Here is a 26,697-nt window from a genome sequence, read left to right as displayed (position 1 = left end):
TTGAATACCCCTGGATGTTGAGTTCCCAGCCCTGATCATCCTGGAGCCACGTCTCCGTAATCCCAATCACATCATATTTGTTAACATCTATGTGCACAGTTAATTCATCCACCTTATTACGGATACTCCTTGCATTAAGACACAAAGCCTTCAGGCTTGTTTTTTTAACACCCTTTGTCCTTTTAGAATTTTGCTGTACAGTGGCCCTTTTTGTTCTTTGCCTTGGGTTTCTCTGCCCTCCACTTTTCCTCATCTCCTTTCTGTCTTTTGCTTTTTTCTCCATTTTGTTTCCCTCTGTCTCCCTGCATTGGTTCCCATCCCCCTCCCATATTAGTTTAACTCCTCCTTTAAGCAGGAGATTCCTTGTGCCGCCCCTTAAGGAACCTGTGTTGGAATTATCCTCCCCGTTGTGTCATGATATTGGACAGAACTTAACGACACACATATATATCCCGCTCTTCCCCAAATACTGTCCAAAGCAAAAACAGTTCAAAGACCCGTACCGAGCACCAGTTTGAGTGCAATTTGTGCCCAGATTGCCGATTGGGCCCAAAGCAGAAACCCTACCCCAGTGTTCGTGAGGTGCCCTCTCCCTCCTCACTGTCTGCAAACAACACTCGTTCCTGCGCCCAGGACCCTGAAACTGGGGGAAACCTTAAACTCTCTCAGTTTTCCCTTCGCCCCACCATCCAAACTTGGCATCACCAAGTCACCACTTCCAGATTTACCAGCTCTTCTCTCCCATTGCTTCCACCCTCAGCGCACGGTGCCCGAGACACTGGTCCTCGGCTCCTTTCACTGGGTCTTTCCATTGAGAGAAGAGTTTGCCATAAAACAATGTGTTGGGATACACTTCCCCAGTGACTGCACTTCAAAAGCACCTCATTGTCTGTAAAGCGCTTTGGGATGTCCTGAGGGGGGAAAGGCGCTATATAAAGGCAGGGCTTTGTTATTTAATCTATTTCAAACAACACGGGGGTGAAAGTGGATATTGAGCTGTGGGAGTCCCGGGCCGCGAATATTGTCTCTAAATGCCGGACAATTCCCTCCCTCACACCATCCTCACCCGCACCTTGCACTGGGCCAGAGTGAACAGCCAATCACAGACTCCCCTTTTCCCGCTCTCTCTCCCCCGCCCAGCGCTGACGCTCGCCGATCCTCCAATCAGAGCCTCCCGATCCCCGCGCGCGCTCCCTCCCTCCGGCCGCGCGCGATTTTGCCGTTGGCCTTTGATTTTCAGATGACGCGCGCTCCTCAACCGCCTTCACTCGCCCCGCCCCGCTCATCGCTCGCTCATCCTCCAATCACAGCCTTGACACACACCTCTCCCCCGCCCCCCGAGCTGATGGGCCAATCACAGCCTCCCCTTTTCCCGCTCTCTCTCGCGCTTTTGCCGTTGGTCTTTGCTGCTCCGCTCGAGACCGTCCTTCAGACGCCTTCAGTCTCTCTGCAGCGGGGCTCCGCGCTCCTCCGCTCGGCGGCTCCACAAACCGCTCACATCCCCGGGGGAGGACAGAAGTTTAATGGCTGGAGAATCACGGGGCCTGCGATTTCCTGAACCACTCGCCCAACGTGTGGGAATAAGTCCCCGTGCACTGACCACACGCCCAATCTCGCTCTAACCGCTCGTCCTGTTTTCCTGGTTCCGTGCCCCACAGAAAGAAGAGCGTATCTCCGAGCTCCGCCAGCAGCTCTACGAGAGACAGCAGCTGAGGTCCCGGAGACGTCCCTCCAACCCCACCAAGGAGAACTTCACGGACAACCACTACATGTGAGGTCCTGGGTGTATCTGGCCAGCCTGGTTATCGGGGGTTAAGCGATAGTGGTCTATCTAAACCTTCATAAATTTAACCACCTCCGTCAAATCTCCTCTTAGCTTTCTCTGCTCTAAGGAGAACAACCCCAGCTTCTCTAGTCTATCTGTGTAACTGTAATCCCTCATCCCGGGAACCATTCTCGTAAATCTCTTCTGTACCCTCTCCAAAGTCTTCACCTCTTTCCTAAATTGTGGTGCCCAGAATTGGACACAATTCTCCAGCTGGAGCAGAATTAGTGTTTTATATCGGTTTCGTATAACTTCCTGGCTTGTGTATTCTATGTCTCTATTTATAAACCCGGGGTCACATATACAGGTTAAACCTCCCTTATCCGGCTCCCTTGGGACCTGGCCTGTGCCGTGTAAGGGATTTTGCCGGATAAAGGGAGGTCACGCCGACGGAGGAGGTGGGGGGAGGCGGCCCGAGGTAGGGGAGGGGGGAGGAGGTCAGTGCCCCGTGTGAGCCCGAAGTGTCGGTGGGCTGAGTGTCGGCAGGCCCCAAAGTCGGGGCGAAGGTCGGCCGCGTTCTGTACATGTGCCCCCAGCCACCAGAATCATGCCGGACGAGGGGTGGTGCTGGATAAGGGAGTCCCGGACAAGGGAGGTACAACCTGTGCTTCATTAACTTCTCAGATAACCTGGTGTGTCACCTTCAAAGATTTGTGCACAAACATCCCCAGGACACACTCTCCTTGCACCCCCTTTACAAATGTACAATTTAGCATGTAATGGCCCAGAGATCCCGGCTTCCCGGGTCCGTACGGAGTGTGTACAGACCGGGGAAGGCATCACAAAAGCCGGTTTTCAGCGCACAATGCGCATGTGCTGAAAACCGGCTTTTCCGATCTGTCAAGCTGGAGCTGGAGCCTGACAGATCCTCCACATCTCCACATCCAGGACATTGGCAAGGGCAAGATTGGGGTATTTACCCATATCTTGTCCAGTGGTGGTCCTGGAAACTCTTGTGCCTGATAAAAGCAGGCACATAGCCTACTTTTACAGGTACAGGAGTTTTAAAACACACTTTAAACAAAAAATAAGATTAAAAATACTCATTTTATTTTTTTAAAGTGCGGTAAATTTATTTTAAAGCATAATTAGAAAAACTTTTTTAAATTCTGAAAGTTTTTTTAATAATACCTTAATACCTAAATAATAATTACATAATTTAATAATAACTATTTATATAATGTTTCAGAATTTAAAAAAAGTTTTTTTGAATTAATGTTAAATATGTAGTGTATTTTTTCTCTTTTTTATTAATGTTTTGTGTGTTTGGGGGGTTTCTCATTCATAATAATGGAATCTCCAACTTACGGAGTTCCCATTATTATGAATGAGAACATACTTTACCTTGATTGGCTGCCCAGAGCCATGTGACTGCAGCTCCAGCCCTGCGCATGTCCTGACGTGCACGCGCTCCAACACGCAGTCAGTGGAGGCCTCAGGACCGGGATCTCTCGTGGGCGCAGCAGGTTCTGGTAAGTCGCATCTTTTTTCTAGGATCCAGTCGATCACCCGTGGGAAGGAGAAACCGGGATTTCTGGGCCGTTGTCACTCCTCATTCTTCCCAGAAAAATATATCACCACATTTTTCTCCGTTGAATTTCATCTGCCATGTGTCCCCCCCATTCCACCAACCTGTCAATGTCCTTTTGAAGTCTATTACTATCTTCCTCACTTTACTACATTTCCAAGTTTTATGTCATTTGCACATTTCAAAATTGTGCTCCGTACTCGCAAGTATCAGTCATTAATGTCTATCAAGAACAGCAGTGGTGCAGTACTGAACCGTGGGGAACTCCACTGTATATCTCCATCCAGTCCGAAAAACAGCCATTCACCACAACTCTCTGTTTTCTATCCCTCAGGCAATTTTATATCCACACTGTTACTGCCCCTTGTAACCCACGGGCTTCAATTTTTCTAACACATCTAATATGTGGTACTTTATCAAACTTCTTTTGAAAATCCATACACACATCAACTGCACTGCCCTGATCCACCCTCTCCGTTATCTCATCAAAAAACTCAATCAAGTTAGTCAAACACAATTTGCCTCAGATTGTTGGTTCGTAAAGCTCCCTGACCACCAACGTTAAGCTGAAATAAAAACAGACAATGCTGGAAATACTCAGCAGGTCAGGCAGCATCTGTGGAGAGAGAAACAGAGTTAATGTTTCAGGTCGATGGCCTTTCGACAGAACTGGGAACTTTGCTTTTATACCGACATTAAACTGACTGGCCTGCAATTGCCACGTTTAGTCTTCTCCCCTTTTTTGAACCACGGTGTAACATTTGCAATCCTCCAGTCCTTTGGCACCACCCCTGTATCTAAGAAGAATTGAAAGATGTGCAGCTTTGTAATTTCTACCCTTACTTCCCTCAGTAACCCCGGATACATCCATCCAGATCGGGAGACTAATCCACTTTAATACTGCCAGCCTTCCTAGTACCTCCTCTTTACTGACTTTTAACTGATCCAGAATCCCACCAACCTCCTTGTTCACAGTAGATTGGGCAAAGTCCTTTTCCTTGATGAACACTGATGCAAAGTACTCATTTAGTACCTCAGCCATGCCTTCTGCCTCCACCAATAGATCTCTGTTTTGGTCCCTAATCAGCCCCACCACTCCTCTGCTAACCCTTTTACTGTTAATATGCCGACAGAAGACCTTTACATTCCCTTTTATGTTAGTCACCAATCTATTCTCGTACTGTCACTTTGCCCCTCTTATTTCCTGTTTCACTTCTCTGTACTTTTTAGATACAGCCTGATTTGCCCTTCTATTATCAAGCTGACATCTGTCATACGCCCCCTTTTTATGTTTCATCCTAATCTCTTAATTCCTTCGTTATCCAGGGAGCACCGGCTTTGGTTACCCTCCTTTCCCTTGTGGGATTATATATAGACTGTACTCGAACCATCTCCACTTTAAAGGCTGCCCATTGCTCCATTACATTTCTGCCTGCCAGTCTTTGGCTTCAGTTTACCCAGGCCAGATTCAAGACTGAGATCGATAGATTTTTGGACAATAAGGGAACCAAAGGACATGGCGATAGGGCGGGAAAGTGGAATGGAGGTAGAAGATCAACCATGATCTTATTATATGGCGGAGCAGACTCGAAGGGCCGAATGGCCTACTCCTGCTCCTGTTTCTGATGTTCTTAAATATATAAACCTAGAATCCCAGAGGGGAAGTGAGAGAGCCCTTGGCGTCAAGGCAGCATTTGACTGAGTGTGTTATCGAGGAGCCCAGGTAAAACTGAAGTCAATGGGAACCCCAAGGTAAACTCTCCACTAGCTGGAATCATACTCACACAATGGAAGATGGTTGTGGTTGTTGGAAGTCAATCATCTCAGCCCCAGGACATCATAGAAACATAGAAATTTACAGCGCTGAAGGAGGCCATTTCGGCCCATCGTGTCTGTGCCGTAAGTGCCCATCCAACCATCTCTTAAAAGTGGTGAGGGTTTCTGCATCCACCACTCTTCCAGGCAGCGAGTTCCAGATCCCCACAACCCTCTGCATAAAGAAGCCCCCACCCCCCAAATCCCCGCTAAACCTTCCACCAACCACCTTAAAACTATGCCCCATTGTAATAGCCCCCTCCACTAATGGAAATAGACCCTTACTATCCACTATGTTCAGGCCCCTCAATATTTTGTACACCTCAATGAGGTCTCCTCTCAATCTCCTCTGTTCCAATGAGAACAAACCCAGCCTATCCAATCTGTCCTCATAACTAAGATTCTCCATTCCAGACAGCATCCTAGTAAATCTCCTCTGCACCTCTCCAATGCAATCACGTCCTTCCTATAATACGGCGACCAGAACTGCACGCAGTACTCCAGCTGTGGCCTAACCAAAATATTATACAATTGAAGCATAACCTCCCTGCTCTTATATTCTATGCCTTGGCCAATAAAGGCAAGCATTCCGTATGCCTTCTTAACCACCTTATTCACCTGGCCTACTACTTTCAGCGATCTGTGGACAAGCACTCCAAGGTCCCTTTGTTCATCTACACTATTAAATGGCCTACCGCTTAATGTGTATACTCTTTCCTTATTCGCCCTCCCAAAGTGCATCACCTCACACTTCCCAGAATTAAATTGCATTTGCCACTGCTCTGCCCACCTGACCAGTAGATTGATATTCTCCTGCAGCCCATGACTTTCCTCTTCACTATCAACCACACAGCCAATTTTAGTGTCACCTGCAAACTTCTTAATCATATTCCCTATATTCAAATCTAAATCGTTGATATATACCACAAAAAGCAAGGGACCCAGAACTGAGCTGTGCGGAACCCCACTGGAAACATCCTTCCAGTCACAAAAACATCCATCAATCATTACCCTTTGCTTCCCCCTCCAAGCCAATTTTGGATCCAACTTGCCAGTTTGTCCTGGATACCATGGGCTTTAACCTTCATGACCAGTCTACTATGTGGGACCTTATCAAAAGCCTTGCTAAAGTCCATATATACTACAGAGTACGCACGACCCTCATCGACCCTCTTGGTTACCTCCTCAAAAAATTCAATCAGGTTAGTCAAACATGATCTTCCCTTAACAAATAGAAACATAGAAAATAGGTGCAGGAGTCGGCCATTTGGCCCTTCGAGTCTGCACCACCATTCAATAAGATCATGGCTGATCATTCACCTCAGTACTCCTTTCCTGCTTTCTCTCCATACCCCTTGATCCCTTCAGCCTTAAGGGCCATATCTAACTCCCTCTTGAATATATCCAATGAACTGGCATCAACAACTCTCTGCGGTAGGGAATTCCACAGGTTAACAACTCTGAGTGAAGAAGTTTCTCCTCATCTCAGTCCTAAATAGCTTACCCCTTATCCTTAGACTATGTCCCCTGGTTCTCGACTTCCCCAACATCGGGAACATTCTTCCTGCATCTAACCTGTCCAGTCCCGTCAGAATTTTATATGTTTCTATGAGATCCCCTCTCATCCTTCTAAACGCCAGTGAATAAAGGCCCAGTTGATCCAGTCTCTCCTCATATGTCAGTCCTGCCAACCCAGGAATCAGTCTGGTGAACCTTCGCTGCACTCCTTCAATAGCAAGAACGTCCTTCCTCAGATTAGGAGACCAAAACTGAACACAATATTCCAGGTGAGGCCTCACTGAGGCCCTGTACAACTGCAGTAAGACATCCGTGCTCCTATACTCAAATCCCCTAGCTGTGGAGGCCAACATACCATTTGCCGCCTTCATCGCCTGCTGTACCTGCATGCCCACTTTCAATGGCTGATGTACATGACACCCAGCACTCTGTGCTGACTGTCCCTAATTAATTCTTGCCTATCCAAATGCAGATTTATCCTGTCTTTCAGGATTTTTTGCAATAACTTTCCCATCACTGACATTAGGCTGACAGGCCTGTAATTACTTGGCCTATCCGTTTTTCCCTTCTTAAACAAGGGTATTACCTAAGCAGTTCTCCAATCCTCCGGATGTCCAGATCCAAAGAGGACTGGAAAATGATGGTCAAGGCCTCTGCTATTTCCTCTTTAACTTCGCTCAACAACCTGGGATGCATTTCATCCGGGCCTGGGGACTTATCTACTTTCAAAGCTGCTAAACCCCTTAATACTTCCTCTCTCACAATATTTATTTCATCCAGAATATCACACTCCTCCTCTATAGCAGTATCTACATTACCGCTTTCCTTTATGAAAACAGATGCAAAGTATTCGTTAGGAACCCGACCAATATCTTCCGCCTCCTCTCAAAGATTACCCTCATGGTCTCTCATAGGCCCTACCCTTTCCTTAGTTACCCTCTTACTCTTAATATATTTATAGAACATCTTAGGGTTTTCCTTAATTTTACTGGCCAAGAATTTCTCGTGCTCCCTCTTAGCATTCCTAATATCCTTTTTAATTTTACCTCTTATCCTTCTATATTCCTCTAAAGATTCTAAAGTATTCAGACGTTGATATGTGACATTAGCATCCCTGCAGGCATTCTTCAGGGCAGTGTCCTGGGTTCGAACATCTTCAGCTGCTTCATCAATGACCATCTCTCAGCAGTAGTGATCTTTGCTGATGATTGCACCGTGTTCAGTTCCATTTGCAACTGCTCAGATAATGAAGCAGTCTGGGCCCATATGCAGCAAGATCTGGACAGCATTCAGGCTTTGGCTGATAAGTGGCAAGTAACACTCGCATTACACAAGTGCCAGGCAATGTCTATCTCGAACAAACGATTCGAAACACCTCTGATGGACATTGAAAGGCATTACCATCATCAAATCCCCCCCGCCCCCATCAACATCCTGGGGGTCACCATTGACCAGAAACCTAACTGGACCAGCCACATAAATAATGAGCCTATGAGAGCAGGTCAGAGGCTGGGGATTCTGTGGTGAGTGTCTCACCTCCTGACTCCCCAAAGCCTTTCCACTGTCTATCAGGTAGGTCAGGAGTTTGATGGAATACTCTCCACTTGCCTGGATGAGTGCAGTTCCAACAACACTCCAGAACCATCCTGGACAAAGCAGCCCGTTTGATCGGCTCTCCATCCACCACCCTAAACATTCACACCCTGCACCACTGGTGCACCGTGCCTGCAAAGTGTAACATCTAGAAGTTGCAGTGCAGCAACTCGCCAAGGCTTTTCCGACAGCACCACCCAAACCCGTGACTTTTATCACCGAAAAGGACAAGGGCAGCAGGCGCATGGGAACACTACCACCTCCAAGTTCCCATCAGAGTCGCACACCATTCTGACTTGGAAGTATATCACCATTCATTCATCATCGCTGTGTCAAAATCCTGGAACTCCCTCCCCAGGAGCACTGTGGGAGCACCTTCACCACACGGACTGCAGCAGTTCAAGAAGGTGGCTCACTAGCACCTTCTCTAGGGAAATTAGGGATGTGCAATAAATGCTGGCTTGCCAGCAATGCCCACATCCCATAAATGTATAAATAAAAAACAGACGCTACGTCAATCAGTCAATTTTGGGTTGAAGACGGTATTCACCAATTAGTAACATAGGAACAGGAGGAGACCATTCAGTAATTCAAGCCTATTCCATCATTCAGTTAGATCTTGGATGGTCTGTACCTTAACTCCATTTACCGGCTGTGGTTCCATATCCCTTAATATCATTGCCCAACAAAAATCTATCAATCTCAGTTTGAATATTTTCAATTGGTGCCCAGCCTCAATAGTATTTTGGGGAGAGAAAGTCCCAGATTTCCACTACCCTTACATGTAGAAGTGTTTCCTAACATCACCCCTGAACAGCCTAGCTCTAATTTTAAGGTTATTCCCATTTATTCTGGACTCCCCGCCCCCCACCAGAGGAAATAGTTCCTCTCCATCGACCCTATCAAATCCTTAAATCATCTTAAACATCTCAATTAGTTCACCCCATAATCTTCTATACTCAAGGAGTACAAGACCTTCTGTGTAACCTGTCCTCATAACTTAGTCCTTTTAACCCTGGTATCATTCTGGTAAATCTGCACTGCACCCCGTCCAAATCTAGGCCCTGAAATTACGGTCGGAGGCTTCTTTCGGATGAACGCCTCCGATCAGAGAATTTTTACGAAAGTACCTGGTGGTCCCGGAGGAGCGTGGGATTCCGTTGGGGAGGCCTTCTCTTCCCACACTGCGAAGTGCGCTCCCGTCCTCGAGGTTCGGACACAGAAGATGCAGTCATGTGTCACTGCTCAACCAATCAGGTACAGTATTCCACAGCTTTCTCATTAATAGCAATGAGAACTCCGTATCGACGAGTTCTCATTGCTATTAATGAGAAAAAAAACAAACACGAAATACTAAAATAAAAAAATTAAAAACACACCTCACATAATTAAAAATAATTGAAATTAAAGTTAAAAAATGTCTTAGAAAGAAAAATTCTGATCTTCTAATGTTTTTTTAATTATGGTTTAAAATAAATTTATCATAGTGGGCAGGGTTTTTAACAATAAAATGTGTTTTTTAAATTTTATTATGTTTTTGTGTGTTTTAAAACTCTTACACCTGTAAAAGTAGGCTATGCTCCTGCTTTTATCAGGCGTGAGAGTTTTCAGGACATTTGCTGGGCAAGATATGTGCACATACCGCAATCTTGCCCATGCGAATGTCCTCGCTCCCGAGATGCGGAGGATCGAACAAGCTGGAGCTCGACAGATCGGAAAAGGCAGTTTTCAGTGCATTGTGCGTTGAAAACTGGCTTTTGCGATGCCTTCCCGGGTCCGTACACACTCCTACGGACCTGGGGAGGCTGGGATTTCTGGGCCAAAAGATCCTTCCTGAGGTGATGCCCAGAATTGAGCATCGTGCTCCAGATGGGAGGGTAAGGAGTAACAGGGATGCATTTTAAGGAATTTTGTCTACCAGTCGAGACAATAATTCTAACCACAGATATTTGTTTTTTATCCATTCTTTCGATGTGGGCATCACTGACAAGGTCAGCATTTATTGTCTGTCCCTAGCCCTGGAATCTCCTACAGCACAACACCGACATGTTGGGCCGAATGACCTCCTGCTGTGCTTTCAGATTGTCCGGGCCTGAAATATGACCAGAGGTGGCTCCAAACTTCAAATCCGGGCCAACATGTGGAGCAACATAACGGCACATCCCCCAAAACCTCACATTAAATCAATAAACTGTAATAAAAAGCACATCAATGTATGGAGGATGGTGCAATTAAATAGTTTAACAAATCCAAGATAATTATCACAGTTTCTGACATATTCACATCACCTGCAAAACATTTGAGATTAGAGCAATTATTTCTACACCTTTAGAGCGTGTTTCCTGGCTCCATACAACATTAAACTGATGCACAGAGTAAATCGGTTTGTTTAATACGGCCCTTCACTGTACAGAAAGCAAATGTGTGGTTTTCCCGCAACAAAATCTTTTTCAGCAATCCTACAAAAATCCTTGGTTGAGAAATATTGTCCAGCAGCGCCACCTAGTGACAGGATCCAGCTGGAGCTCAGCAATATTGAGACTGAAAGTGGGTTGAATCAGGAAGTGCTGAGTGTTAACATGGTTTCCAAGCAGCAGCCCGAGAGTTGGACTGAGGAGGTATCTTGTCCCATTTGTCTTGAATTCTTCACCGATCCGGTTTCACTGAAGTGTGGACACAACTTCTGCCGCTCCTGTATCACACGGTGTTGGGAAAAGAAGGAGACAAACTCCTGCCCGGAATGTGGAGAGGAGTTTCCGGAAATAAACCTCCGGACCAGTCGGGCCTTAGCCAGTCTGTCGGAGAAAGCTTGAAAATTAACCCTGAATCCGAGAGAGAAGGAAAATAAACCTCACTGTGAGGAACATCAGGAAGAACTGAAGCTGTTTTGTGAAACTGACAAGAAACTGATCTGTTACACTTGCATAGATGCATGGAAACACAGAGACCACCGCTTCATGTCGATTAAAGAAGCTGTTGAAATCTACAAGGTAAAATGGAACAGATTTTATTACCTGATTATTTTATTACATTTTCACACTCCGGCCCTTTCATTCTGTGATTTTCTCCCAATCCCAGGATCAGCTGAAATCCTCTTTAAAATCTCTCACAGAGAAGATATCGGCGGTTCTAGAAACGGAACGGAAACAGAAACGGCAGATTTCCGAAGCTAGGGTAAGGTCTCCCTGTGCTGATTTTCTGGGATCTCGGTGAGTTTTGTTCCCTCTATCGCGATACATGATTATTTTTCACATTTCATTTGGTAGGAACAGTCGAGCAGTCTGCAGACCCACATCTCATCCGAGTTCGCTAAAATGCACCAGATTCTCACTGAAAAAGAGCAGCGTTTAATCAGAGATCTCAGGGGAGAAGAGGAGAGGATTGTAGATACAATGGAGAAAAACCTTCGAGAAATTCAAGAGAATTTAAATTCTATTGAGGAGCAGCTTTCAAAGTTGCAGAAACAGATGGAGCAACAAGACGGGCTGACATTTCTGAAGGTGAGGATTATATTGTGGGTTAGTTGTAAAATAACCGACAGTGTTGACATAAATGCAGCATTTGCTGAAAAATTCTAAACTAATTTCAACCGATTGTTTTGTCTATTCCGGGGTGGATCTGCTATTGTGACTGAACTAACCAGCTCCCACACTGTCTTCAGGATCCGGGTTCCGAGTTGCCCTGATCTTATACTTCGCCTGTAATTATTTCTGTGTCCCCAAGAGGGTAATATTCTCCTGGAGCTCACATTACATTCCTGGTCCAGTTACATTGTGTGAGTGTGTGGGTGTGTCTGGTACAGTGGCTGTGAGAGTCACTGTGTCTCTGAGTGAGACTGGTGTTCAGTTAGAAACATAGAAAAATAGGTGCAGGAGTAGGCCATTCAGCCCTTCGAGCCTGCACCACCATTCAATAAGATCATGGCTGATCATTCCTTCATTGCCCCTTTCCTGCTTTCTCTCCATACCTCTTGATCCCCTTAACCGTAAGAGCCATATCTAACTCCCTCTGGAATATATCCACTGAACTGGCATCAACAACTCTCTGCGGCAGGCAATTCCACAGGTTAACAATTCTCTGAGTGAAGAAGTTTCTCCTCATCTCAGTCCTAAATGGCTTACCCCTTATCCAAAGACTATGTCCCGTGGTTCTGGACTTCCCCAATTTCGGGAACATTCTTCCCGAATCTAACCTGTCGAGTCCCGTCAGAATCTCATATGTTTCTATGAGATCCCCTCTCATCCTTTTAAACTCCAGTGAATAAAAGCCCAGTTGATCCATATGACAGCCCAGCCATCCCTGGAATCAGTCTGGTGAACCTTCGCTGCACTACCTCAATAGCAAGAACGTCCTTCCTCAGACTAGGAGACCAAAACTGAACACACTATTCCAAGTGAGGCCTCACGAAAGCCCTGTACAACTGCAGTAAGACCTCCCTGCTTCTATATTCAAATCCCCTAGCTATGAAGGCCAACATACCATTTGCCTTCTTTATCGCCTGCTGTACCTGCGTGCCCACTTTCAGTGACTGATGAACCATGACACCCAGGTTCGTTGCACCTCCCCTTTTCCTAATCTGCCGCCATTCAGATAATATTTTGCCTTCGTGTTTTTGCCCCCAAAATGGATAACCTCACATTTATCCAAATTATACGGCATCTGCCATGCATTTGCCCACTCACCAAACCTGTCCAAGTCACCCTGCAGCCTCTTAGCGGCGTCCTCACAGCTCACACCGCCACCCAGCTTAGTGTCATCTGCAAACTTGGAGATATTACACTCTATTCCTTCGTCCAAATCGTTAATGTATATTGTAAAGAGCTGGGGTCCCAGCACTGAGCCCTGCGGCACTCCACAAGTAACTGCCTGCCATTCTGAAAAGGACCCGTTTATCCCAACTCTCTGCTTCCTGTCTGCCAACCAATTCCCTATCCACGTCAGTATATTACACCGAATACCATGTGCTTTGATTTTGCACAACAATCTCTTGTGTGGTACCTTGTCAAAAGCCTTCTGAAAGTCCAAATACACCACATCCACTGGTTCTCCCTTGTCCACTCTACTAGTTACATCCTCAAAAAATTCCAGAACATTCGTCAAGTTGATTTCCCTTTCATAAATCCATGCTGACTTGGTCCGATCCTGTCACTGCTTTCGAAATGCGCTGCTATTTCGTCCTTCATGATTGATTCCAACATTTTCCCCACTACTGATGTCAAGCTAACCGGTCTATAATTACCCGTTTTCTCGCTCCCTCCTTTTTAAAAAAAGTGGTGTTACATTAGCTACCCTCCAGTCCATGGGAACTGATCCAGAGTCGATAGACTGTTGGAAAATGATCACCAATGCATCCACTATTTCTTGGGCCACTTCCTTAAGCACTCTGGGATGCAGACTATCAGGCCCCGGGGATTTATCGGCCTTCAATCCCATCAATTTCCAGAACACAATTTCCCACATAATAAGGATATCCTTCAGTTCCTCCTTCTCACTAGACCTACTGTCCCCGAATAACTTAAGAAGGTTATTTCTATCTTCCTTCGTGAAGACAGAACCAAAGTATTGGTTCAATTGGTCTGCCATTTCTTTATTCCCCATTATAATTTCACCTGAATCCGACTGCAAGGGACCTACGTTTGTATTTACCAATCTTTTTCTTTTCACATATCTATAGAAGCTTTTGCAGTCAGTTTTTATATTCTCTGCAAGCTTCCTCTCGTACTCTATTTTCCCCCTCTTAATTAAACCCTTAGTCCTCCTCTGTTGAATTCTAAATTTCTCCTAGTTCTCAGGTTTGTTGCTTTTTCTAGCCAATTTATATACCTCTTTCTTGGCTTTAACAATGTCCTTAATTTCCTTTGTTGGCCATGGTTGAGCCACTTTCCCAGTTTTATTTTTACTCCAGACAGGGATGTACATTTGCTGAAGTTCATCCATGTGATCTTTAAATATTTGCCATTGCTCATCCACCATCAACCCTTTGAGTATCGTTTGCCAATCTATTCTAGCCAATTCACGCTGAATTAACTTTGTCACTCTCCATCTTAATAAGGAATTCTACCATATTATGGTCATTTTTCCCCAAGGGGCCTCACACAACAAGATTGCTTATTAGTCCCTTCTCATTACACAATACCCAGTCTAGTATGGCCGGCTCCCTGGTTGGTTCCTCGACATATTGGTCCAGAAAACCATCCCTCATACACTCCAGGAAATCCTCCTCCACCGCATTGCCACCAGTTAGGTAGCCCAATCAATGTGTAGATAAAAGTCGCCCATGATTACTGCTGTACCTTTATTGCACACATCCCTTATTTCTTGTTCGATGCTGTCCCCAACCTCACTACTACTATTTGGTGGTCTATACACAACACCCACTAGTGTTTTCTGCCCTTTGGAATTCCGCAGCTCCACCCATACCGATTCCACATCATCCAGGCTAATGTCCTTCCTTACAATTGCATTGATTTCCTCTTTAACCAGCAATGCCACCCTGCCTCCTTTTCCTTTCTGTCTATCCTTCCTAAATGCTGAATAGCCTTGGATGTTGAGTTCCCAGCCTTGGTCACCCTGGAGCCATGTCTCCGTGATGCCAATCACATCGAATCCATTAGCTGCTATCTGCGCAGTTAATTCATCCACCTTATTCCGAATACTCCTCGCCTTCAGGCTTGTTTTTTTTAACACACTTTGCCCCTTTAGAAGTTTGCTGTAATGTGGCCCTTTTTGTTTTTTGCTTTGGGTTTCTCTGCCCTGTACTTTTACTATTCTCCTTTCTATATTTTGCTTCTGCCTCCTTTTTATTTCCCTCTGTCTCCCTGCATAGGTTCCCATCCCCCTGCCATATTAGTTTAACTCCTCCCCAACAGCACTAGCAAACACTCCCCCTAGGATATTAGTTCCGGTCCTGCCCAGGTGCAGACTGTCCGGTTTGTACTGGTCCCACCTCCCCCAGAACCGGTTCCAATGTCCCAGGAATTAGAATCCCTCCCTTCTGCACTACTCCTCAAGCCACGTATTCATCTGAGCTATCCTGCGATTCCTACTCTGACCAGCACGTGGCACAGGTAGCAATCCTGAGATTACTACTTTTGAGGTCCTACTTTTTAATTTAGCTCCAAGCTCCCTAAACTCGCATCGCAGGACCTCATCCCGTTTTTTACCTATGTCATTGGTACCTTTATGCACCACGACAACTGGCTTTTCAGAATGTCCTGCACCTGCTCCGAGACATCCTTGAACCTTGCACCAGGGAGGCAACGTACCATCCTGGAGTCTCAGTTGCGGCCGCAGAAACGCCTATCTGTTCCCCTTACAATTGAATCCCCGATCACTATTGCTCTCCAACTCTTTTTCCTGCCCTCCTGTGCAGCAGAGCTAGCCACGGTTCCATGAACTTGGCTGCTGCTGCTCCCCCCTGATGAGTCATCCCCCTCACCAGTACTCAAAGCGGTGTATCTGCTTTGCAGGGGGATGACCACAGGGGACCCCTGCACTACCTTCCTTGCACTGCTCTTACTGTTGGTCTTCCGTTCCCTATCTGGCTGTGTACCCTTTACCTGCAGGAAGACCAACTCACTAAACGTGCTACTCACGTCATTCTCAGCATCATGCATGCTCCAGAGTGAATCCACTCGCAGCTCCAGTGCCGCAATGCGGTTCGTCAGGAGCTGGTGGTGGATACACTTCCTGCACACGTAGTCGTCAGGGACACCGGAGGCATTCCTGATTTCCCACATAGTACAGGAGGAGGTGGATACACTTCCTGCACACGTAGTCGTCAGGGACACCGGAGGCATTCCTGATTTCCCACATAGTACAGGAGGAGCATAACATGTGTCCGAGCTCTCCTGCAATGACTTAACCCTTAGATACACTTAAATTGGCAACAACAATGCTAAAAGTTACTCACTGAGAAAGAAAAGAAAAAAGAAAAACGACTTACCAATCACTTACCCCCTTGGCTGTGACGTCACCTTTCTATTTCCTTCTACTTTTTTGCCTTCTCCCTGTAGCTGCACAAGCTCCGCCTTTATGGCCTCTCGCCGGACTCCCGACTCAGTGACGCACCTCCCGACCTAGCGGCCTTTATAGGCCTCTCGTCGAACTCACGGACTCTCGACTCAGTGACGCACCTCGCGGCCTTTATAGGCCTCTCGCCGAACTCACGGACTCCCGACTCAACGACACACCTCCCGACCTCCACAACCTGACAACTAAATCACTTTTACCAACTGCATCCTCTTTTTACCAGATGATTTTAATAATTTTTGGTGAAATTTCTGCTGTCCAGTTTTCAAATATATTGTCTTTCTATCTGTGTGGTCCCGGCAGTGAGAATTGGGAATTATCAACATCTTGTAACAATGTGGGTGTAATTTCTGCTGTCCGGATATAGACGGTCAATCTCCGTCAACTCAGATTTGTGTTTTATTGATTTCAGGAGGAAACGTGTCAGAAGAGGAGGTAGGACAAACTGTTTACTGAAACTCTGCACAATTTAGTAAAATAACTCAGCAAAGTGTTTATGGTCAATTTATAACATCAACTGTTTAATATTTACAGGACTGGTGAGGATTATTATAAACTATCATTAGCAGATGACAAGCTGTCGATCGGAAAGTTCAACGGCCCTTTACAGTACACAGCGTGGAGAGAAATGATAGACGCCATTAACCCTGGTAAAACTCTTATATTCCTTTCCCTGATTTATAAACCCAGATGAGAGGAGCCTAAACCGGCTCCCAGACCCCAGATTAAATGATCACTGATGTCCGTGTCTCGTCTAGAGGTCAGGACCTTGGCCAATATTTTATAGTCAGCATTAAGGAGTGTGTATGGTGACCATGTGGGGATAACCTTACTTTTCTTATGTATTGACATGATTGTGATGAATTTCAGAGTATCTGGTTCTGTGTCTCCAGTACAGGGTGTGGGAGGTTCAGTCGGAGGGGAGAAAGCTCCGGGATTATGGGATGTTAATCTTGGTAGGGTGGCTGACAGTTGGTGTGGATTTTCCAGGTTAGAGCTCACTGTCTGAGATTAGGGCACAGAGTGACCGTGTGCAATAGTTCAGTCTGCATTTTCCACCTCAGGGTATATGTGAGGAGATGAGCTTCGCCTAGAGGTAGGCAGGAACTCTGAGTCATGTAGGAGGGAAGGTTTGAGGCTCTGAGGACTGAATGGAGGATAATTGGTGCAAGTCCTGTTTACCTCCTATCACAACAGGTTAGGCGGGATAGACGGGATGCTTCAGGGAGGAGTAGCCGATCCTGGAGTGTGTCTTGTGTGGGTTCAAGAAGAAGGTGAATTCCTTCTCTTTGGGGTGTGGGCCCACCATACATCCTCTAGGCCCAGGACACCACACTCATCTCGGATTGCTCCGGCTGCTGGTCCTCGTGTCCTGTGTCCGCTGGGAGCTTGTCCTGTTTGGAGTGAAGAGCACAGTTTGGGTCTCCACTCCTGGTTCCTGTGCTGTCCATAGGTGGGGCGAGTGTGAAGAATGCTGATGCGGGGACTCCTCATTCGGGACACTGAACTGAAGCATCACTTTGGGTTCTCCTGTTCATCAAATTTCATTAGGATGGAGCGGCCTCCTTCTCCAGGAATGTGTATCTCCAGAGTAATGGGGAGGTTGCTGGTGATTAGTGTGACTGTCCTCTGCTCTTGGCTGAGAAGGTGGCCAGCATTTGTCCCACCCACTCACTCATAAACGTGGTGTGTTCTGAGGGCGAAGAGGAGGGTCTCCTGTAGAAATGCCGCTTCCACCTGTCCTTTTATGTCCATCAGTTTAGTTTTGCCGGATTGTGTGTTGAGTCTATTGTGATTTAATGATGCTGTTTTTTAATATAATTTCCCTCCTCCTCTGGGTTCTCTCTTCCCCTCTGCAGCAGTTCCCCCACTTTTGCTTCTTTTCCCCTTTTCCCCTTCCCTTCTCTCTTCCCTTCCGGTGCCTGTACCTTTCCCCCTCTTCCGTTCGGAAGCCCCGCCGTAGCCTCTGGTGCCGATCCACTGTGTGTTTCTGAAGGTCCCTGGGTCACTCTGCAGCCGATGAGAACAGCAGGGGACCGGGGGCCGCAGAGTTCCTGGTCAGATCGCAGTGGTCAGCAGAGGTCAGAGTGACCCCAGGAGTGTAAACCCCCGGGTCAGAGCAGATTCCAATAACAGAACCTGGAGCCCTTTAAACACACCGCAGTTCCCGGGAATCCCCCGAATTGTCACTTTAAAAAGGGAAAGTGTTTGAATAAATCACAGCAACAAACTAAACCGCTCACTGTGTTATTGTAACTTTCCCCCAGCTCCAGCCTCTTTGACTCTGGATCCGAACACAGCCCATCCCTGGCTCATCGTGTCTGAGGACCGGACCAGTGTGAGACACGGAGACAAACGGCAGGAGCTCCCTGACACGCCGGAGAGATTTGATCGCTGGGCCTTTGTCCTGGGATCGGAGGGATTCACATCAGGGAGACACTACTGGGAGGTGGAGGTGGGGAACAAGACACGGTGGGGTGTGGGAGTGGCCCGAGAGTCTGTCGACAGGAAAGGGGGAATCAGCCTGAGACCTGAGGCCGGATACTGGACTGTGTGGCTGGATCCCGGAATTGGCTATGTTGCCTTCACCTCACCCTCTGATACCCACCTCACCCCGAGTGGGGATCCCCGGAAGATCGGGGTGTTCCTGGACTATGAGGGGGGACAGGTGTCATTTTACAATGCGGACAACATGTCCCATCTCCACACCTTCACCCACACTTTCACTGAGACACTCTTTCCCTTCTTCTGTCCAGGACAGAGTGACAGCGGGAAAAACTCCCCCCCACTGACAATCTGCGGAGTCAAAGGTCACTAACCTGTCCATCCCATAATTTCATACCACCTACCTGCCTCCTGCCAGCTGCAAACTGATGGTCGTCGGTCTCAGTCACAGGTGGTGCGGATGGTCCCAATGTCACCTGAGGTCAGGGCGGGTACAACCGAGTGACGATGGGGGGAATTTTAACCCCAAAAACGGGTGGGTTGTGGTCGGGTGGGAAGTTAAAGTGTTAAAATCTGAATCCTGACCAGAACCCACCTCCAACACTTCCGGTATTAACAGAGGCGGGACGGGGCCGGGCAGCCAATCCCGCTCCCAGGAGGCGGGTCATCATTTAAATATTATAATGAGGCTGGCGTGCCTCAGATTTAACCTCCATTTTAAATTTAACTGCAGCTGGTTGGGTTTTTCAGGCCTGGTGAAACCCACCAGCCAATGGAAGGTGAGTACTGCTGGATCCAGGAGGTAAGCACCTTTACACTTACCTCCTGGATCCAGTGTCCCTGCCTCACCCCCTCCCCCTCCCCGCGATCGGAGACACTCCCCCCCCCCCCCCCCCCCCCCCCCCCACTCGAGGCCTCCTATCCCCCTCCCCAGATTACTCCCATCCTCCAATGTCGCCTGCCTCCGCCCAGCCCTCCTGCTCCTCCTGGATATTCCAAATCCCCCCCCCCCAACACTCGCTCCTGCTCGCAAGCCGCTCCTCCGCCCCCCGATCTGCTGCTCCGGAGCCATGCTTCCCCTCTGGTCCCCGGTCATTCCTGACCACAGCCCACCCGCTCTTCCAGCCCCCAATACGTAACTCCGACTCCCGATCATTCACGACCCCAATCTCCTCCTCCGCACCCCGATCGTTATCGCCACCCCCCCCCACCCTTGATCCTCCAACCCTCCAATCGTTACTGACACCGCCCCCCCCCCCCCCACCCCCGTCGATCCCCCGACCCTCCGATCGTTACCGACTCCCCTCCTCCCCCTCGATCCCCCGACCCTCCGATCGTTACCGAGTGCGATATGGGAACAGGACAGTTAAATGTGAATAGAATTACTGGTTTTGGTGGAGGGTAAATGCTGACATGGACGGTTTTATCAAATGGCCTGTGTCCATGTTGTAACTTCTATGTTTTTCTCTGTATACTCACTCAGACTCTGTACACTTGGGAATATGTTGTGCTCAAGGTGTGAACCAATACAAAAAAGGTGAAGTGTGTGAGGTGGTGAGGAATGCTGTTATTTGTGGTATATTTCTTGTTCTTCCTGCCTGTAGGCAACTCCTTCCTGCTCACAAAGTGCTGAGATGCAAATATGGAAAGTGGAGAGAAAAAGGTTAATGGTTCACTAACAACCAAGCGCACTCACTTTGTTAGTTTACTTTGGACAGAATGACGCTGGGCGCACAACTCATCACTGTGTGCAACACCTTTCATTTAACTGCACTTTCATTTACTGTCTCCCAATAATTGGGCCTTGTTCTTGGGTGGGGCAATAAATAGAGCAAAACTGGTATTTGGGATCCACGGGCAAAGTACGGAAAATGCCCGTCAGAGAGCTGTATAAATCGATCAGGGACCAGATATCTCGAGATATTCGGAGAGGGGCGGGGAGCGGGTTCTGTCGGTGTCCAGGGAAGGGGGAGACAGGTTGGTGTTTGAGTTGGGGGAATCCTTGGTCAGACCACAGTGCTGGGGGAGGTAGGCTGTGCCCTCCCTCTTCACCTGTTCTGTCCCTTCTCTGTTCCGCTGTACTTTACCAACTTGTGTTTTAGTTTAAAAGTGTGTTTTAAATTCACCCTTTCTGTCCGGATGTTTCCTGTTTCCCATCTCTGCCATTTTCACCCCTTTGCCTCAAGGCTCTCGCTGCTTTAGTTTTCTACGTCCTTTGTCCATTTTGGGGCCTGGACTTTCCGTCTGTTGCGCTGGTTTGTTCCAATATATGCAAATGAGTTTTAGCGGGAACTTGAGAAATAAAACTTCTCAAAACAGACGCAATTTGGGCCCGGATTGCTGATTGCGTTCAAAGCGGAAATTCTTGGGCAGTGTACTTTATTTATTTCTGTTACTTGCCTTAAAAGGTGAAGTCATGGTCCAGTTGTATAAGGCTCTGGTCAGGCCACATCTGGAGCACTGCGCTCAGTTCTGGGCCCCACATCTCAGGAAGGATATGTTGGCCTTGGAGAGGGTGCAGTACAGATTGACCAGAATTATACTTGGGCTAAAACGGTTAAATAATGGGAACAGGTTGCATGGACTTGGCTTGTATTTCACTGAGTATAGAAGATTAAGGGCTGATATCATTGAGATGTTTAAGATGATTAAAGTATTTTATACAGTAGATAAGAGTGAAATTATTTCCTCTGGTGGGGGATTCCAGAACAAGAGGCATAACATTAAAATTAGAGTCAGGCTGTTCAGGGGTGATGTCAGGAAGCACCTCTTCACACAGAGGGTAGTGGAAATATGGAACTCTCTTCCCCAAAAAGCTGTTGAGTCTGGTTGTTAATGAAAATGTCATAACTGACTTTGACAGATTTTTGTTAGGTGAGGGTCTGAAGGGATATGGAACCAAACCAGATAAATGGAGTTACGATACAGATCAGCCATGGTCAAAGTGAATGATGGAACAGGCTCGAGAGACTGTATGTCCTCTTCCTGTTCCGATGTCCCTATGCACTTTTATCCTAACCAGATCTTGTTACATTTGTTGATCAGATTGTTCTTGTAGATTGTACCCGATGTGCACGGACAGAAACAGAAAAGCATGGGTTAAGGGGTGTGTCAGCCCGGTAAAGTGAGAGGCTGCCAGCAGATGACAGACAGCGTGCCGTGTTGATTATTGGTGTCTTTGGTCGTCTCCACAGATATAACCAGGTGCTGAAGGGACTCATTTGGTCACCAGCCGGCAGAGTGGTTCTGCCAAGATGTTGACCTGCTATTGCACAGCTTCCCAATCTCCAACCATGGAAGTTCACACACACCTTTACATTGTTTCAATATTGTTGGTCATGTTTTGAGAAAATACCTACTGGTGAAAATGTCCCATTTACTGTAATACGCAATGAAGGTGTCCTGTTATCCACTGATGGGTCAAAAGTGGGGTCCTTTAACATTCCCAAAGATATTGTAACTCCCTGAACACGAGGTTTCAATTGCTGCAAGTTGTAAGTGTCAATCACACAATGAAAAGCAAAATTTCATACACTTAAGTTAAATAAATAATTGTTTCCTCTGTAACCAACAGTACCACCAGTTCTATCCCTTGTAATTGGAGGCAACAGCGTTTATGGTCACAGGAATAATATGTTCTCAAATGACAATGGGTGCGTTTGAAAAGTGACTTTATTTGAACAGGAATCTTAAATATAATTTACACGTATATAAATATTCAAACATCATAGAAGACAAAGCAGTCAGCTGGATCAGCAGCCCATTCAACACCTTAAACACCCACTCCCTCCCCCACCTTAAACACCCACTCCCTCCCCCACCTTAAACACCCACTCCCTCCCCCACCTTAAACACCCACTCCCTCCACCACAGGCAGCAACTTGCCAAGCCTTTTAACAGAACCTCCCTGACCCCTGACCCCCACCACCGAGAAGGACAAGAGCAGCAGGTGCATGGGGGAGCAACACCACCCCCAAGTTCCCCACCAAGTCACACACCATCTCAACTTGGACATATATCAGTGGTCCTTCTGTTGAAAGAAAACAAAATTGTTTTGTAGAAATCGATAAAATTGAGTTCAGTTTATTTTAACCGGTTGAATTTGTGGCGCTGGGGCGATTTGTCTTCACAGCTCCGAAACTTGGCTCAGAAACCAAACCGCATTCGTGATGTGAAACCGCCTGATATTTCCATGTATCAGTGTGGGAAACCCAGCCAGGAGCCAGCCCCACACAGAGTTTCTGGGATAAGTACCGGAATGTAGGGATGAACTTTGTGTGGTCAGCTAGCGGGACCCCACTGGGAACACATGACAAGGATGGTCAAGGGAAAGGGGTAGGGTTCATTGTTGCTCCGCGAAAGAGAGAAAATTAAAGAAATAGTGAAAGAAAGAAATAAAAAGAGAAAGACTTGCATTTCTATAGCGCATTTCACAAACTCAGGATGTCCCAAATCACTTTACAGCCAATGAAGTACGTTTGAAGTGTCGTCACTGTTGTATTACATAAGAAATAGGAGCAGGAGTCGGCCATTTGGTCCCTCAAGCCTGCTCTGCCATTCAATAAGATCATGGACTCAGCTCCACTTCCCTGCCCACTCCCCCTAACCCTTTCCTCCCTGAACACTCAAAAATCTGTCTCTCTCGCCTAAATTATATTCAGTGACCCAGCCTCCACAGCTCTCTGGGGCAGAGAATTCCATAGATTTACAACCCTCAGAGAAGAAATTTCTCCTCATCTCAGTGTTAAATGGGCGGCCCCTTATTCTAAGACTATGTCCCCGAGTTTTAGTTTCCCCTATGAATGGAAATATCCTCCCTGCATCCACCTTGTCGAGCCCCCTCATTATTGTAACATTCGGTTCAGTTCCCATGGACTTTCATGACAAATATTGGATTTAAGAACAAATCTCTGCTGAAAGTTCAGCAGCCTGTTTGTAAAGATGGGAGTGGCCCAGGTGAACTTTGATGGACAGAAGATTCCAGCCGATCAAGGGGGATTGCTGTCTAAACAGACTTCTTTGGGAAACAATGTCCCGAGCAGTCAACTTCCAACTGGTGAATGGCTGGCCCATTGTCTGTATGGAAATGAGCCAGTTAACTAGATCAGTTTGGAGATCAAAACCCATCACCTGCTATTAAGGACATTCTCTCGAAGGGCAGGCCACTCAAACAGAGCCCAAGGCAAGGGATTGATCAGCCCAGCCGTGAAAGGAGACTAGGGTTTTTGGGGATAAAAGGAAGGCGTTTTGAGAGTTCTCTCTCTTCCTACTTCGCTCACCTCATTGCCCTCACCAAGAAACGAGCATCCACCACGGGACAGAAGGACGGAACATCACAAAGAGCGGAGCCTTGCTCTTCCACCCCAATACTAACCGCAACTCAAACTGGGGCTCGAATACTGCATCGGCGGTACAGAACCAGGAGCCACGTCGTACGGGAAGAAGCTGCAAGCAAGTCCACGGGCAATCGGGGTGAGCATTGTCCACATCTACATATCCTTAAGACCACTTAGCTGTGTGAAGGGGCTTTGTATGTCCCAGCCAAACCAAAGGGGTTTAGTCTGAGAAGGTTCTTTTCTTGTGTACTGTATATTATATGTTAGGCCGTGGTAACGTGACACAGCAGGGGCTTGTTGGACAGACCAGGGTTGTACTTTTGTACTGTATTACACCACTGTGTACTGTTTTACTAGTGGTGCAGTTGAACTTTATTAAACACTATACGGTTGAGCCTGAAAAAGGTTGTCTGTGCCAGATCTGTCCATAGTAATCCCTAACATCCAGAACTTGTAGTAGGTGTGTTTCGTTATGCACGAGCAAACGACTTACAGATATTGGCGACCGCGGCAGGACGATAGGTTGGGATTAGCTACGGACAGTTTGGAGGGCAAGAGATCTAAAATGGGGGAGAGAATTTCCTCCTGCGTGTTTACTAAAGTTAATGTGTCTAGGCACTGGGTGCTGGAGATGTTACGCTCTGAGATTCCCTAGGTTAGGGCCTCTGGACGACAATTTCTCCAGGAGTTGACCCGTTTTTTTTTTGAGCAAGTAGCTTTTTTTGGAGTAACTTAAAAATCGCAAATTTCCCCATTTAACTTGCTCCAGTGTAAGTCAGTTAGTTAGGTTTTTTTCTAGTTTAGTTTTTGCTCTCCAAAAGTGGGTGTGACAAGCCACTTGCGCCTCTTTTGGCCATAGAAGCAAATTTTGCCAGCTGAAAGTTACTCCAAACTAACAGGCCAGTGTATGTGGCCACTTTTGTCGGCACAGAAAAACCTTACCTACATTATAGAAATGAGTGCAGGTAGCCAGAGATAGGAGGGTGGGGATTGGGGGGCGCAGGGAAGATGAGTTAGAGGATTCTAAAACACTAAAGACCTTCACAACATCAGCTGCACAACATCATCAAAAATAAATGAGATAAATCAGCTACAGAAAATAGAGCAGTCCTACCTTGCCGACTGCACACCGCACTGGCTAGCCCTCCCGCCAGGGCTCGGGGTGGCAGGCACGCATGACTGCAGGGTTGAGGGATTTTTACTTTTTACAGTTGTGCCTCAATGTTGTGTGGTCCTAATGGAACATGATTCAGTTTTAATGCAAAATATCTTTTATTGGATATTTTACAGTGCACTTCAATGACAACAACAACAACAGCAAAGAAAGGCTGCACCCATCCCTCACCCACATCTCAGGGATAGTGCACTTCCTCATAGGGTCGGTGATAGTGGTGGGGGGCGGTGTTGGGGGCCCGGCTTGGGTCTCACCGGTGGCTGGTGCGTGGATTGTATTGGGAGTGGCATTTAAGTATCCGGCCTTTGTGCCCTTATTGCAGAAGCTAGCTCCCTCATGGCATCTGCCATCGTTTGCACACCCTCTGAAATGCCCGCCCTCACTTCCCGTCTCAGTGCTGAAATTTCACCCGACAGTGTCACTACCTCATTACGCACCCCAGTGACGGCCGCCACGAGTGATCTTGAAAGGGCATTGGTCTCCTCACCCAATGACAGAACCTGATTAACCTCTCCTGAGGGCTGCATCTCAGGAGAGACTGGTCGGCTTCTCCTTCCCCTCACCGTGGGTCTGCCTAGTGACACCCCTCCAGTGTGAGGCGTAGGCTGGGACGGTGGGGCATTGGGTGTCCCAACATGCATTTCACCACTGCCACTGGGACCCGCGACCTCGGAGGGTGTGAAACCATGGAATGTCGCCGAGGAGCTCATGGAGGTTTCTGGCAGTGTGATGCCCTGTACTATCGACTGATCCATATCGCGGTCTGCATCCTCCCGTGAAAACATTTCCATGGACCCCTCCTCCCCCCACCCGCCTTGGTCTGGAGCGCATGCATCTGGATCTTCTGGTGGATCTTCAGGATGTTGAGGAGTGTCTTCTTCTGCAAAATACAACAGAACAGTCAAATGGTTAGCAGCACAGGAGGGGGCAGGATGGCTGGCATGAGTAGTCTGACACGTAGCAGGCCAGTCAGCAGGTTGATTTGAAGGGCGACTATGCATTTTAATGACTCACCCTTATCCTCGCGTGTGGGTCCAGCTTGTGCAGAGCTGATTCTTTTTCCGCCGGTGTGACTCAGCAAGGCAGCAACCCTCTGTTCCAGGGGTGACAGTTGGTGCAGATTTGGCGGACCTCCTCCTGTTCAAGTCTTTCACTTTTGTTGTGGGCCAATTTATTCTACAAAGATGAAAATATTAATTTTCACACATGGTGCGCTTCTGATGGGTGGGATACATACAGATGGTCACATTTTCAATTGCAATTCAATTTAAAGATGAAGATATTACTTACACTCACTGCTTGACCAACGTCCTGCCATTTCTTTTTGCACTGGCTTCCAGATCTTGTGGTATGCACCCCTGCGGAGTATTCTTCTGTAAATAGGTCCCATCTTCTTCTCATTTCCTTGGGTGAAACTTTTGTGGGACCACAC

The 26,697-nt window shown here is 47.1% G+C and overlaps 1 pseudogene; it reads left to right on the top strand.

Moving 5' to 3' along the window:
- The first annotated feature begins 1,403 nt into the window (after positions 1–1,403).
- LOC139229775 (zinc-binding protein A33-like) lies at positions 1,404–19,643 on the top strand (annotated as a pseudogene).
- Positions 19,644–26,697: the final 7,054 nt, after the last annotated feature.

Source organism: Pristiophorus japonicus, chromosome 19, assembly GCF_044704955.1.
Source record: "Pristiophorus japonicus isolate sPriJap1 chromosome 19, sPriJap1.hap1, whole genome shotgun sequence".
Lineage (NCBI taxonomy): Eukaryota > Metazoa > Chordata > Chondrichthyes > Pristiophoridae > Pristiophorus > Pristiophorus japonicus.
The sequence above is the reverse complement of the archived record's forward strand: the minus strand, read 5'-3'. Positions and strand labels throughout refer to the sequence as shown.